The sequence below is a fragment of the Protopterus annectens genome, chromosome 10.part0 (genome assembly GCF_019279795.1).
Source record: "Protopterus annectens isolate FY-2018-M chromosome 10.part0, PAN1.0, whole genome shotgun sequence".
NCBI classification, from domain to species: domain Eukaryota; kingdom Metazoa; phylum Chordata; order Ceratodontiformes; family Protopteridae; genus Protopterus; species Protopterus annectens.
Genome location: NC_056744.1, coordinates 1458958412 through 1458974544, shown reverse-complemented (window position 1 = coordinate 1458974544; position 16133 = coordinate 1458958412). Strand labels below are relative to the sequence as shown.

The 16133-nt window shown below is 38.8% G+C and overlaps 1 protein-coding gene across 1 annotated transcript in view; it reads left to right on the top strand.

The window, feature by feature from the left end:
• TTC39A (tetratricopeptide repeat domain 39A) overlaps positions 1 to 16133 on the top strand; it is a 2407335-nt gene that overhangs the window by 479120 nt on the left and 1912082 nt on the right. The window lies entirely within an intron of this gene.

Sequence of the window (16133 nt, the reverse complement as noted above, 5' to 3'; positions counted from 1 at the left end):
CCCTTGCCAAATGTCCCTTTTTACCGCATTTAAAACACTCTCCCCTTTTCTTCCGCCTTTTAGAGTCCTCTGATCTTTTATCAGATTGTTTGTTTCCCTGCATGTTTTTCTTGCCCTTTTTCCCAGACTGTACTATGTAAACTTCTGCTCCATCTTCTACAGAAAATACTTTGAGCTTTTTTTTTCTTTTTGCTATTAAAATGCCTTTCGGTATGCCTAGCATATTCAAGTAATGATTGTAACCTGCTTGTACGATGGTCTATCATATGTTTTGTAATAAAATACTGCCTTTTAAGAATGCATTCTTTAATTGCTGTTGATATGGGGAATCTTGTGATTGATCTTTGGGAACCTGCATTTCACAATGGTTATTAAAACACTCTAATAATCTGGCATAGTACCGGTCAATTGTTTCACCTTCTTGTTGGATGCATTGATTAATGCAAGTCCAGTCTGCCCTAGGTTTCCATTTTTCATTGATGCGGTCTGTCAGACCTTTTACTCTGGTGTCTAATTCTGCACTGTTATGTGGGAGGGGTCTTTGTGCAGCGTCACAGGGATTCCAGTTCCCACTAATCATGTACCAATCTGGCCCTACAATCTGTCTAACTACCTTTTCTATTTCTTCTCCGTTTAAGTTATAACTCAACCTCATTCCTTGTAAATCTTCTGAGAATTTTCTAAAATTAACCTTTGGATGGGGAATTCCCTCAGTGGCTTTCCGGATGTCTTCCAGAGTCCAAAGTCTATACACTAAAATAGTTGGGTCCTGATTGCCTTGACCTGCCTGAGGATTGGGTACTTCTATAAGTGGGCATATTTCTTTTTCTTCACTTATAGATCGTGAATTCTTAACCATTTGCCATAACTCGATGCCTTCATCTGAGTTACCTGCCTTTGTTCGGGACCTGGTCCTGATGGGATCTCTAATTTTAATCAGTTTTAGTTTCATAATATCTCTATCTTCAGTGACTACAGGATAACGTGGGGGTGGACTAACCTGTTTACTTGCTTCATATTCTGGTAAGGGAGGCAGAGGTGCTGATTCTATTACTAAGTTATTGTCTTCCTTATCTAAAAACATTGCTTTTGAATTTTTGTTCTTTTGTTCCCTACGGTTTACTTCCTCAAGCCACCTGTGTGCCTGAGGAATTCCTAATCGACGCTGCTTTTTTATCCAACCTTTGGAATCGGTTTTGAGCTGTTTGATAAGTTTGATAAGTGAAGATTTTTCTAATTTTCCGTCAAATTCGTATTTATTAACCCATTTTGAATAATATCTAATATTGTTGGCGCGCTGCGACTGCATATATTTTGCGTCTTCTGTTAAAGGTGGATTTTGGGGTATTTTTGTGCAATTATTACCCATTTTGTTCTACCCTTTGATCATTACCTAACTTCTCTTAATTTTTTAACATGGTACCACGGATTTTGTTATAGTCTCTTCAGAATGACTGCCTACTTATTCTGTTTCTCCTGATCTATGACAAGACAGTAATCTTTTTTGTCCCTGACTTGTAAGAAAAATACAGTCTGACAAAAACAATACACACCTAGTCCCTGATCTAAAACAGAAAACAGAAAAAAGTAGATTCACCTTACCTGAGCCCACGTGATTGATCACCAATTCGTGGAGACCCGTCCTTCAGTCACAGATCAGAAAGTGGCTGGCCTCTTTTGAACAACAATTTAGTCGGAGGACTTTTCCATATAAGAAGAACCGATTTGGTTTCTTCCCCGTACGGTTTCAACCACCTGGCCGTCTGATCCGAGGTGAAGAGAGGGTTCCAGTCCGAAGGACCAATCTGTCAAAGGAAAAAACTTCAAAGACCAATTCACTTTAGGTTCAAGCAAGGCACCCTTTATTACTTGCAGCAAGGAGACAAAGCATGTAGGCACAAGGTTTGTCTGAATTACTGGTGATTAGTATATTATTCTTATACAGTTCTCTTCCTGTCACAGAGAAAATGTTACTATTTTATTGCTGACGTAGTTAGACACAGCTTTCTGTATGTTTTACAGAAAATGTTACTAGATTTATTGCTGACTAGGTTAGATTATTTGCTAGCTTGCAAAACATTTGGAGAAAAACAACATGGCCTTGGGCTTATTTTAGCCCATTTTAACTTTTCAATTCTTCAATTGTACTGTTCTAATACATGTGTTACATTTTGTCTGGATTCAAGGTACATTTCTAGCTTAGTGCAAGTAATGCTGACTATGGTTTATACTTTCAAGCGTCTATTGTTTTCTTTATCAAAGCTTCTAGCAGCTGCATACTTTCTCATGGCATAAGCAGAAATGAATATCTCTTTGTTAGGTTTTATGACATTAGCAGAAATGAAATGTCTCTTGTTATTTTCATGACATTAGCAGAAATGAAATGCCTCTTGTTAAGTTTCTAGTAGCTGTGCAGATTCATGCAGTGTGAACAGAATAAATGTATTAACCCTTTTAAACCTCGAATGCACTAAGCATGCATATTACTATTATATATTTTTCTAACACATTCTTTTATTTAAAGGGAACATTCCAGGGAACATTCCAAGAAACATGTTGATCAATTAGAAAGCTGTGACCCTACTTTTTATCTTGATGGTGTGTCTGTGCTTCATGAAACAGTCAATGCAGTAGATTTGTGGGCGAAGAATGAAGTATTTTGTACTGTTTGGATAAATGGAAGACCCATAGAGCTCAAAGTTGACAGAGGTTTAAAGTGCAGTGTTATGTCAGCAGAAACATTTGCTAGAGCGTGTGCTGGTGAGAAGCTTGATTTGGCAAAGAGTGCGAACCTTGTTGCTTGTAGTGGTGAAGAGATTCAAATTGAAGGCTCAGTAGTATTTTCATGTTCCTCTGCTGGGAGAAGCTACAACTTGTTATTATATGTGGTCAAAAGGTACATACAGTCATTATTAGGACTAAGAGACAGTTTGAAAATGGGACTGCTTTCATTTAACAAGGAAGTCCATCATGCTAGCTTAAAAGACCACTGTTCTAATTTCGTCCAGTATATTTTTAATACCTATGTTGATCTTTTTGAAGACAAACAAGGCAAGCTTCCAGTTGTATACTCCATGAAGTTAGAGCCAGATGTCAGGCCAGCCCGGAAAGTTCCAGTAGCTATGCAGAACAGAGTCAAAGCCGAGCTAGACAAAATGGTGCAACAAGGTGTGATTTGTCCACTTGAACCAAATGAATGTGTGTCTTGGTGGTAGCTCTTAAGAAAAGCTCAGATGATATCAAAATATGTATTGATTCCATGAGATTTGAACAAAGCACTGAAAAGACCTCATCACCAATGCGCACAATCGCAGCATTTGCAACTGTTATGCCAAATGCCACTGTTTTTTCTGTCTTAGATGCAAGGAGTTCATTTCGGCAAATTTTGCTTGACAAGAAATCCTTCTTGCTAACTGCATTCAGAACTCCTTTTGGCAGGTACAGATTTTTGAGAATGCCATTTGAGATAAATTCTGCCAGTGAAGTCTTTCAGTGTGCAATGTTGAAACTTTTATTCTGGACATCCTTGTGCTATTATAGTAGATGATCTTCTACTAGAAGATTATGGTGAAGCTGAGCATTACAGAAGCGTCAAGAAAATTTTGGAAAGAGGACATCCAAGTCAATTTTAAGCTGAATCCTCAAAAGTGCAAGTTCAGGTTACGAGAAGTTACTTATCTTGGTCATTTATTTACCAGTTCAGGCTTACAAGACCCTTCCAAGCAAACAGCTATTCTTGAGATGCCAGCTCCAGACAATGTTCAAGCCCTTCAGTGTTTTCTTGGCATGGTCAACTATCTAGGCAAGTTCATTCCAGATTTGAGGCAACTTTCAGCACCACTTAGAGAGCTGACATGTCAAGATATATCCTGGTCATGGTTGGAACAGCACCAGAGAACATTTGATGCCCTGAAACAGAGAATTGCCAGTCCACCAATTCTCAGATACTATGATGTTTGCAAACCAGTTACTCTTCCTTGTGATGCTTCAAAATTTGGTCTTGGTGCAGTCATTCTTCAAGAGGTTCAACCTGTTGCCTATGCATCCAGAACTCTAACCCCAACTGAAATGCAGTATGCTCATACAGAGAAAGAGCTGTTGTCAGTTGTGTTTGCATGTTTGAGGATGGCCGTCAAAGCAATCTAGTTTACCTCAAGAAGTGCAGCCTTATTTTCCTTACAGAAATGAGAATTTCTCTGACAATGATATCATCATGAAAGGTCCAAAAGTAATTTTTCCAAAGTCGTTGCAACAAGAGTATATTTCTACCTTGCATCGTAGCGACCCAGGAACTGATTCTACCAAAAGAAGTGCAAGAGGACTAGTATTTTGGCCTTCTGTGTCACAAGACATTGCGAGAGTACTTTAATCTTGTTCTGTATGTAATAGTACAAAGCCACATCAACAGAAGGAACCACTTCAACTAAACCAAATTCCTGAACTACCTTGGCTGACAGTAGCCACTAACATTTTCGAATGGAATGGTCAACTTTACTTGGTGTTAGTAGACTCTTATTCTATTTGATTCGAGATTGACCTACTTCATAATCTAGCATCCAGTACTGTCATTACTAAGATGAAGCATCATTTTGCAGTCCATAGTAGTCTGCACAAAGGTATTTCTGACAATGATATACAGATTACTAGCCAGCAATTCAAAAGATTTGATGAAGAGTGGGACTTTATCCATGTCACAAGTAGTCCTGAGTACCCACAGTCAAATGGCTTGGCAGAACGTATAGTTCAAAGTACGAAACAGTTAGTAGAGAAGTTGAAATGAGATAATAGAGATGTTTTCCTGAATCTCTTGAATCTCAGAAATGTTCCTCGTGATAATCATCTTGGTTCACCTTCCCAGTGACTTCTATCGAGACAAACCAGAACTACATTACCAGTCAGCAGTAGATTATTGGTTCCAAGTGCTAAGAATAACAGATCAGTGAAAGCCCATCTGTTAAAGAAGCACCTAGCCCAGAAGTCTTATTGTGTTAAGTCCAGCAAACCGCTCAGTCCATTATGTTAAGGAGAGACAGTGAGAATGCAAACATGGCAAAGGTCATGATCAGATTGGGGTCATGAAAAGTGTTCGCCCAGAGCAGAGATGCTGTATTGTGGAATCACAAAGAGCAGACTGTAGGCAGACTCAGAAACATTTGATGCCAGTGTCCGAGCCTGTACAGCAGCATTTAGCCTGTGAGAAAGACTCTTTATCTCAGAGTGAGTTATCCAGTGTTCCAGTTCCAGAGGACGTTCCAGTAAATATCCCTGTTCTTGAGATGAATCCGAAAACTTCTGATACAAGTTATTCACTACAGACTGTCCCTGTTGCTAAACTCAGTTCTGATTTACTGTATTACTAGATCAGGTCGCATTTCCAGACCATGTTACAGATACATGCCATCTTAGACATGAACATTGTGTTTGTTTCTAATGTCTGTATTATTGCATGTCTTATTCTAATGTCATTTCATTGAGGCAATCTATTTCAGAGGGAGGATGTAGATCAATATGTGTGTACAGCTTTAAGAAGCTTTCTAGGGGCTTGCACAAGTGTATAAATACAGAGCACATGCGAGCCTGAATGCCATTTTGTAGTAAGCTGTTGAGATGTAAGCATGTATGGTTGTGTAGTCTGTAAGTTAATCAGTTTGTTTATATTTTATAATGCTGTTGTCCATCCTGATGTGTTTCTATGTAATAACGATGTCGATCCAAAAGGTTTTGCATGTAGGGCAGGTGCAAAAAAGCCAAAAAAGTTAGCACAAAGTCAAAAAAGAGGCCAGCACCAAGAATGATAACTCGGTTTATTCTGAATGTAAAAAATCAGACTGGTTTTAGCACATTTGCCTTCATCAGTGATTATCATCCAACTAGGAAAGTCATCCATTTATATATCCAGCATTAATTATTAATCAATCAATAAAGCATTTAAAGGCACAATAAAGAAATAATAATATGCATACCTATACATCATGAACAAAATCATGAAAAAATTTTTGGGCAATGCATTTTAAAATGTTAAAAATGGTCATTAAGACCCGGGGAAAATAAAGCCCCCAACTTAAGTATCACATTTTTTTCTTTTTCATTTAATAAACTGTGCCAACCCAATTTTTGAGATCCATCTATATTTTATCAATGATACAAAAGTGGAATACCGCTGATTTGTGAGTACATACATGTCTGTAAAGTGCATTGGTCATGCGTTTATTCCTGATGTCGCCTAAATACTCCGACATCCTGATTCTAAATGGCCTAGAAGTCTGCCCAACATAAAATGAAGAGGAGGAACAGGTAGCTAAATAGACCACCCAGTCTGTGCTGCAGTTTGCAAAATATTTGATCCTGTGTACGAATTTGGTGTTTTTACTGGTAAACTCCTTAGATTTTAAAATGTATTTACAAAAAGAGCAGTGCCCACAGGAGAATGATCCAGTCAATTTCTCTCCTGTGATAGTTAGTTGATCCTGCATAGGGTCCCGTTCTGTCCTGGATTTGTAATGATTAAGGTAAGATCCTAATGTTCTATCTCTATGATATGAGAACTTACATTCATCTGGAAGGAGATTAGATAGTTCCTCATTTGTCATGAGAATGTTCCAATTTTTTTTAACTGCATTTCTAATGGCGTGAATGTTCCTACCATATGTAGTTGTAAATCTGAGAATATTTTCTGATGGTGATGGTTTTTTCATGATATTTCAATAATTCTGTCCTATTCTGCCCCGTAGCCCAGTTGCTGGCTGTTATAATATGTCCAGGTTTGTAGCCTCTCGCCTTAAACCTGTGTATTAAATAATTTTATAGGTTCATAGGTAAGTACTAGGCTATTGGCCCAAGGGCCTACGTAAGCCTAGCCAGCAAGCTTACGCCACCCAAGAAAGTTATTTTCCTGTGCCATTGTCCAGCAGAGACACAGAAGTGATCCCCGGGGTGTATTTCCTATTTCCCATCCACTCATCAAGATTTTTTTTGAAGAGTGCTAATGAAGATCTTTGCTTGACATAGATGGCTAGCTTGTTCCAGAGTATAGGAAGTCTCTGGGACAGGAATCTATCCCTCCAGTGTGTCCTGTTTATTGTGATGACAAGGTTTAGGTCCCTAGAGCATGTAGCTTGGAGGGATTGGGATTTCTTTAGGTGTAGCATGTCCAACAGCTCTGGGTTTGACATAGCTTTATATGTTAGCCAGAGATCACCTCAGAGTAGGCAGTATGCTATGGAGTAAGGCTGGAGTTTTTTGAAGCGGTCAGTGTAGGGCATTTGTTTTAGGCCAGTAATCCTCTTTGTGAGGTACCTCTGTGGCCTTTCCAGCTGCTGCAGATGTCTTGTGAGGTACATTCCAAAAGGGGCATTGTACTCTATAATGGGTCTAATGAGTGACGAGTAGAAGGGAACAGTGACCTCTTTTTTCCTGGATGAGAACCCTTTTATGATGAGGTGTGCCATTTAGAAGGACTTCCTGACCACTGTGGCAATGTGACTATCAAAGGAGAGACTACTGTCCACCTGGGTCCCAAGGTCTCTTATCACGCATTTGGTGTTAAGTAGATTTCTGCCTATGTGGTAGTTCATGGGTACAGAGTTTTTACCAAAGGGGATGACTGCACTTTTTGGCATTGACCTTGTGGCCATGGCTCTGACACCAGGCATCTGTCTTAGTGAGGCCCTTCTGTAGGATGTCCACATCATTTGGGGACTTGACTATGGCTCCTAGTTTGCAGTCATCTGCAAACTTCGTCAGCCAGAGGCCTCCTATGTTAGCCTGTACTTCAGAGAAATAGATACCAAACAGGAGAGGTCCCAGGATGGAATCCTGTGGCACTCCACTTTTCACTGCCTTGAGGTCAGATTTGGAGTCTGCTACTTTTACAGTGTGGGTTCTGTCAGTGAGCCAGTTGGCAACCCATCTTGTGACATAGGGATTTATACCTAGTTGAGTGAGTTTAGCTATAATTCCAGAATGGGGGATGGTGTTGAAAGCCTTGGCGAGGTCAAGATAGGCTGTGTGAGCCACCTTACCCTCATCCACGGCTTTGGTGACTGCCTCAAAGAAGTCAATCAGGTTCAGGAGGCATGATCTGCCTTTCACAAACCCAAACTGGGTGGGATCCAGAGTTTGGAGGTTACCAATGTCTTTGTTTATGAGTTCCATGATGATATGTTCCATGGCCTTGCAGACCAGGCTCGTCAGGCTAATAGGTCAATAGTTCCCGGGATCAGTGGTGGCTTCCCCTTTGTGGAGTGGGATAACTGTTGCTGTGCACCATTCAGTGGGCACAAAGCCTGATGCGAGGCCATTATTGAACATGGTGCTTAAGTGGGGAGCCAGTTCGTTCTGAAGTTCATGTAAAACGCAGCCTGGGATGTTGTCCAGTCCCATGGATGTTGTGTTTTTGGCTTTAGAGAGTGCAGCTTTTACTTGCGTAGTTGTGATTACAGGGACTCTGCATTCTTCCTGTATGGATATGGGCCCTTTAGGGGATGAGAGGGGGATAAAGTTAGCACTGAACCGATCTGCCAGGATGTTGGCAATATCAGTTGGTTCTGTAATTTTCGTGCCTTTGTGTTGTAACTCACAGCAGATCTGGGTGTTGCCATCTAGATTTTTGACATAGCTATAGAATGCTTTGTGGTTGTCCTTGGATTTAGTGGCGATTTTGTTTTCGTAGCTAGCTTTGGAGGATCTTATAAAGGATCTCAGCTTCTTACTGAGGCTGACCAGGCAGCTCCTCCACTCGTGGGATTTTACTCTCTTTTGCAACAGTTTCTTCCTTCTGTTGTACAGTTTGTTTATGGCAGGGGACCACCAGATTGGCTTCCTTTTTTTGGAGGATAGCGTCTTGGTTCTGTTTGGGATAGCACAGTCCATGCACTCGTGTAAGTGCTTATAGAATGCATTTGTGTAGGATTCAGCAGTTGTAACTGTATTGTCCATCTGCATGGGTGTCATGAAGTTCACCACTTCTGTCTTAAGAAGCATGAAGTTGGCTTTGGAGAAATTTTTTGCTGTGGTTTCCTTAGTGGCAGGTGGAGGCGGGATGTGGATATCAAGGGTGATAAGCTTATTTTTGTGGTGTTCATAGTCATTCTGGGAGGATCAAATCCTTTTGATATGAAGGAATTGGGACTTGGGAATATTCCTAATGATGTGATCAGGATGTAAGCTCGTAGCTTCAAGAAGACTGTTATATTGTGGATATTTTCGGAATACCTGGGTCGACAGTGTATTATCTGTATTTCTACAAATCTCAACATCTAGAAAATGAATTTGTTGACTGTGCATATTGAGTGTAACTTCAATACCCCACTTGTTATCGTTGAGGTATTGAACAAACTCTAAAAGATATTCTGTATCCGCCCGCCAAACTAAACAGCAGTTGTCCAGGTATCGCTGCCAAATATCCATCTCACTCATCATATATAAGGAATTCCTCCAAGTATCCCATAAAGAGATCCACATAAATGGGGGCAAAGGATGCCCCCATAGCCGTACCTTGCACCTGCCAATAACATTCCTTCTGAAAATAAATGATGTTTTTTGTAAGGACATGTTCTGCCATACAGACTAACAATGTATTGAAACCAGGAGGATAAAGGTTTGCTTTCTGAAGCCAGTATTCAAGAGCTTCAAGCCCAGCCCAATGTGGAATGTTTGTATATAGGGCTGTAACATCCAATGTATACATTATCCATCCTAGTTCCAATTGCGTATCACTTAGAATTCTAAGGAATTCAGTTGTGTCTTTGATCCTAGACCTAACCATTTTCAGAGGTGGCTGTAAGTACTTGGTAAGAAATTCTGATAAGGGTTCCGTAAGTGAGCCCATACCAGATACTATTGGCCTACCGGGTGGTTTCTGCAAGTTTTTATGAATTTTTGGTAGGAAATAAAGTATCTGTCTCTGAGGATCTTCCACTTTGAGATGTTGTGAAACTGATATACTGATAATCCCTTCCTCAACAGCTAATTCTAATAAGGAATCAATTTCCTTCTTAAAACAGTTAGTCAGATCCAGAGGCATTTGCATGTAATGTTTGCCATTCTTAACTTGTCTGTACACCTCTGATAAATTATAGTCCATGTCCATAACAATGACTGCTCCTCCATTGTTGGCTGGAATAATAACTGTGTTGTGGTTATTCCTCAGTTCCCAAAGGGCTAGTTGTTCAGCCCCTGACAAGTTATGCAACATACGAGTTTCATAACCATGAAAATGTAGATCTTTGAGAACAGATTTTTGAAATACTGCAACATGTTTATCCATCGGGGGCTGAAAAACAGATTTTTTAAATCTGAAGTCAGTGGATGATTGAGAGTTCTCCTGTTGACCAAAAAACAGTTTTAAGTTCAACAGCCGACAAAATGACACATCTTTAACCACACTATCCTCATGAACATAAAAGCCAGGAACATATGTTAATCCCTTATTAAGGAGTTTGATTGTGGTTTCAGATAGTACTACAGAAGAAATATTCAATACATTTGACTGTTCAACTATTTGAGAATCATCATTTGCAGCAATGTTTCCAGATTTACTACATTTGTGATGTTTTCTCCCACCCCTGTGTGCCCTAAATCTAAAGGGGCTGCAACGTTTTTCTGTTTCTTATAAGCTGGGGACCCCTGAGCAAGCATTTGTTCCATGTCAGTTACAGAGGATTCCTCCCCTGAGGTACTGCTATAGTGAGTTTTGGATTTTTTTAAGATCGATCTAGGTCTCTTTCTCTTTGGCCTAGCCCTGCTATGTTCCCCATCTGAAAAGGTAACATTTTTCCTAAATCCAAAAGGTTTACCTTGCTCATAATCCCTCAAATCTCTTTGAAGCTTATGCAATTTTTTGTTTCTAAAGTTTTTTCCATCACAAGTAAATCTTTAGATAATTTGTGAAGACATTCCTGATACTGGGACTGACCCTCATATACCTTAATTTATTCACAAATATGTTGGGTTTCTATTATATTCGTCTGGATTGAACGTTCATTAAAAGAGGACAATATCCTAACAAAAGACATGGTTCCATCATGCTGTGCTTGTGGCCATTCCTCATTTGGCATAATATCATCAGGGTTATTAACATAAAGCTGCATCCTAATTCTAAGACCTCTAGGGGTTATATTTTTAACAGTGTAAGCTTTAAATAGTTTAAGATGCCAAACTGAACTGTGTAAATTAGTCATACTTTTAGTCAGTTTGGAAAAAAGGCTCTTACATAGATCATTAGGATCCCTGACATCACTTATACTGGTATTAATATTGTCTGTATGGATGCCAAACAACTGAAGATCATTTTGGTCAGCTGATAACCCTTGCAGTATAGTTACCAAATCAATATTGAATATACCTCAGATTAATGTTGAGAAATGTAAAACTTATACTTTAAGGGGCCAAAAATGAAACCAAGTTAAAAGACATGTCACCCTAACTGGCAAAGAAAAAATGCCAGTTGGTTCACTTAAACTATTTATAAGGGAAAAAAAATCTCTCTTCTAACCAGGCCCAACCTTTCGTTTAAACTGTGTACATTATTATTTAACACAAAACAATGTATGTACATCACCCTGTGACAAACTGAAGCACCATATATAGTTGCAATAGTGTCCCCCAGTATAATGATAGTTGTGTTTTTCAACAGATTCAACTCAAACTGTTATATGGACATAAATTGTACCATGTATTCAATATTATCATGAAGAGCAATCCCTACACACTATTGTGAAGCATATATATCTCAAATGCCTGTAAAATACAAGCTGTGTTGTTTGAATTATAGATAATTTCAAGTAGTTTTCCCCAACATACTGTATGGATATATACACAGCATAAGTATGAACAAATCAATCCATCAGAATATTTATAATTGGCAAAAAGGCAAATATTTCACCATAAATTAACTGTAAATTCCAATACAGAGTGTCCAAATGGACCTAGTAATTCAAATGACACAACGAACCTTCAGCTGTATTGTTACCATCCCCAAAAGATATGTATAACAGGTTCAAAAAAGCAGACTATAGCAAGGCCATCAATGTATAAACAGTTCACCATTGGTGTCTATTTCAACTGTCCACATGTCCAAAAAAATTAAATGCCAGAACGACCCTTCGATCCTGTTGTCGCATACACAATAAGGACAAATATGTAGAACTAGCCTCGATCCAAAGACTCATATACCAGCACAAAACCTTGACTGATCCCAAAGCCACAACAATCCTTCGATCCTGTTGTTGCTGACAACCGCTTCGTCAAGCAGCAGAGCTGATTGATTTGATTTTAGAAAAAGTACATCTATTTTACCAATAAGCCAACAGTCACTATTGAGTTTAATCCAAGTTTGCAAAAACACGCTAGTTACTTAGACCCAATCAGGCCCCTTATTGCCAGTGTCCTGAGATCGTGTATAGCGAGTTTGAAAACCAAACACATAACATGTTCAGATATCCCAAGTGCTCAGTAAGTCCCAACAGCCCTAAATCACGTTGTCGTTGATCTTATACAAAAGGCAAATGTAAAAAGAGCTTGTATAACTGACTTAGTACCCAAAACTCACATATATAGCATCAGAGGTTACAACGATCCTTCGATCCTGTTGTCGCAAACCACTGCTATTAACAACGGAGAAGCTGGTAGATTCTTTATTCCACAAAAGAATCAATTTCACTGAAAGTTAATAGTCACAGTCAGATTTGACCAAAATAGCAATAAGCACGCTTCTTACATTGATCCATGCAGGCCCAGTAAACTTAAAAAAAAAAATCTGTTTTTAAGCCCCCTATGGATAAACATGATGCAATATTTCAAAAATCTGTTCTCAAAGATCTACATTTTCATGATTATGAAACTCGTATGTTGGGACATAACTTGTCAGGGGCTGAGCAACTAGCCCTTCGGGATCTGAGGAATAATCACAACACAGTTATTATTCCAGCCGACAAGGGAGGAGCAGTCGTTGTTATGGACATGGTCTATTATTTATCAGAGGTGTACAGACAACTTAAATATGGCAAACATTACATGCCAATGCCTCTGGATCCGACTAACCATTTTAAGAAGGAAATTGATTCCTTATTGGAATTGGCTGTTGAGGAAGGGATTATCAGTGTATCAGTTTCACAACATCTCAAAGTGGAAGATCCTCAGAGACAGATACTTTATTTGCTACCAAAAATTCATAAAAACTTGCAGAAACCACCTGGTAGGCCAATAGTATATGGTATGGGCTCACTTACAGAACCCTTATCAGAATTTCTTACCAAGTACTTGCAGCTGCTTCTGAAAATGGTTAGGTCTAGGATCAAAGACACAGCTGAATTCCTTAGAATTCTAAGTGATACGCAGTTGGAACCAGGATGGATAATGTGCACATTGGATGTTACAGCCCTATATACAAACATTTCCACATTGGGCTGGGCTTGAAACTCTTGAATATTGGCTTTGCAAAGCAAACCTTTATCCTCCTGGTTTCAATACATTGTTAGTCTGTATGGCAGAACATGTCCTTACAAAAAACATCTTCTATTTTCAGACGGAATGTTATTGGCAGGTGCGAGGTACGGCTATGGGGGCATCCTTTGCCCCCATTTATGTGGTTCTCTGTATGGGATACTTGGAGGAATTCCTTATATATGATGAGTTACATAACATTTTTTTGGGTGAGATGGATATTTGGCAGCGATACCTGGATGACTGTTGGTTAGTTTGGCGGGTGGATACAGAATATCTTTTGGAGTTTGTTCAATACCTCAATGATAACAAGTGGGGTATTGAATTTACACTCAATATGCACCATCGACAAATTCATTTTCTAGATGTTGAGATTTGTAGAAATACAAATAATACACTGTCGACCCAGGTATTCCGAAAATATCCACAATATAATAGTCTTCTTGAAGCTACGAGCTTACATCCTGATCACATCATTAGGAATATTCCCAAGTCCCAATTCCTTCGTATCAAAAGGATTTGCTCATCCCAGAATGACTATGAACACCACAGAAATGATTTAATACACAGGTTTAAGGCAAGAGGCTACAAACCTGGACATATTATAACAGCCAGCAACTGGGCTACGGGACAGGATAGGACAGAATTATTGAAATATGATGAAAAAACATCACCATCAGAAAATATTCTCAGATTTACAACTACATATGGTAGGAACATTCACGCCATTAGAAATGCAGTTAACAAAAATTGGAACATTTTCATGGCAAATGAGGAACTATCTAATCTCCTTCTAGATGAATGTATGTTCTCATATCGTAGAGGTAGAACGTTAGGATCTTACCTTAACTATTACAAATCCAGGACAGAACAGGACCCTATGCAGGATCAACTAACTATCACAGGAGATAAATTGATTGGATCATTCTCTTGTGGGCATTGCTGTTTTTGTAAATACATGTTAAAATCTAAGGAGTTTGCCAGTAAAAACACCAAATTTGTATAGAAGATCAAATATTTTGCAAACTGCAGCACAGACTGGGTAGTCTATTTAGCTACCTGTTCCTGCTCTTCATTTTATGTTGGGCAGACTTCTAGGCCATTTAGAATCAGGATGTCGGAGCATTTAGGCGACATCAGGAATAAATGCATGATCAATGCACTTTACAGACATGTATGTACTCACAAATCAGTGGTATTCCACTTTTGTATCATTGGTAACATTTGGGGTGATAGATCTCAAAAATTGGGTTAGCACAGTTTATTAAATGAAAAGGACAAAATGTGGATAGTTAAGTTGGGGGCTTTATTTTCCCTGGGTCTTAATGACCATTTGCAACATTTTAAAATGCATTGCCCAAAAATGTTTTCATGATTTCTTTCATGATATATAGGGATGCGTATTATTATTTCTTTACTGTGCCTTTAAATGCTTTATTGATTGATTAATAATTAATACTGGATATATAAATGGATGACTTTCCTAGTTGGATGGTAATCACTGATGAAGGCAAATGTGCTGAAATTGGTATGATTTTTTACATTCAGAATAAACCGAGTTATCATTCTTGGTGCTGGCCTCTTTTTTTGACTTTTTTCTATGTAATAAACATATAAATGAACTACCCCACCTGTTCGTCATCTGTACTAGAGACAAGTGACATTACCTAGAAAGAACAAGTGGGGTATTTGGGATTAACATGGCTAGGCTTATAAACGTTATAGGGCTGCTAGCCTAGTAACTTATGAACCTATTAGTGTGACTATCATGAATAGCACAAAGCAACATTTACTACTTTACTTAGTTAAGGTAAGAGCATAGAAAAGCAGCATTTAGTAGAGAAGAGAGTAGCATGCAGGAAGGAGATAAATAAAGAATGAAATATGGTCCTACCATACCTAACTGCCAGGATTTGTACATTTAGTTGGCATGCAGAAGTTTTAATTTCTTCAGAAATTGAAAGGGTCACAAGTAGGGGAATGGGGACCACATGAGAGTTGCAGGTTGGTCAACTCTGTTGTGGCTGGTAAGGTATCTTTAAATTTTAATTAGAATCACGTGATGCATTATAATTTATATTATAATGCATCACATGATACATTGTAATATAAATTGGTTAAGGAAAATAGACTAATTTTTCAGTACATTGAAGGCCAGGAGTCTGAGGCACCAGAGCTAGAAGCACAGTAGCTGAAAATCATTGAAACTAGCATGATTTTCTGTGGTAATCCATTATTTTGCTATTTACTTCACATGAAAAACGTAGTGAATCTCAAGCTATTGTAATAAACTGAACTCCATAGAACTGAACTGATGTGAATAAATTGTAGCAATAAAAAGGCAGCAAAGGTGGATTGTGTACTGTTTTTATAAAGCTGGGGCTCAGAGGAATTGTTTAGAAAAATATGCACAAAATGGTAGTACTAATTCCAGTCTTATCTTTTTTGTTGAAGGTTTGCGTCAGGCCTGGCAAGCCGGTACATAAAAATCAACTGCCAATCATTAGCGGACCGGCGTTCTGCTGTGGCGACCCCTGCTTCCAACTTGTCCCTGCCATGGACATTTTTATTTAGAATGCATTACTTAATTATCAAGAAACAATGTAGAATAAAAACTGCATTATTAGGCAGTTTGCTTTCCTGGCAAGCCTGCTGGCCAGTGGGATAAAAATCAGAAACAAGGCTTGGAT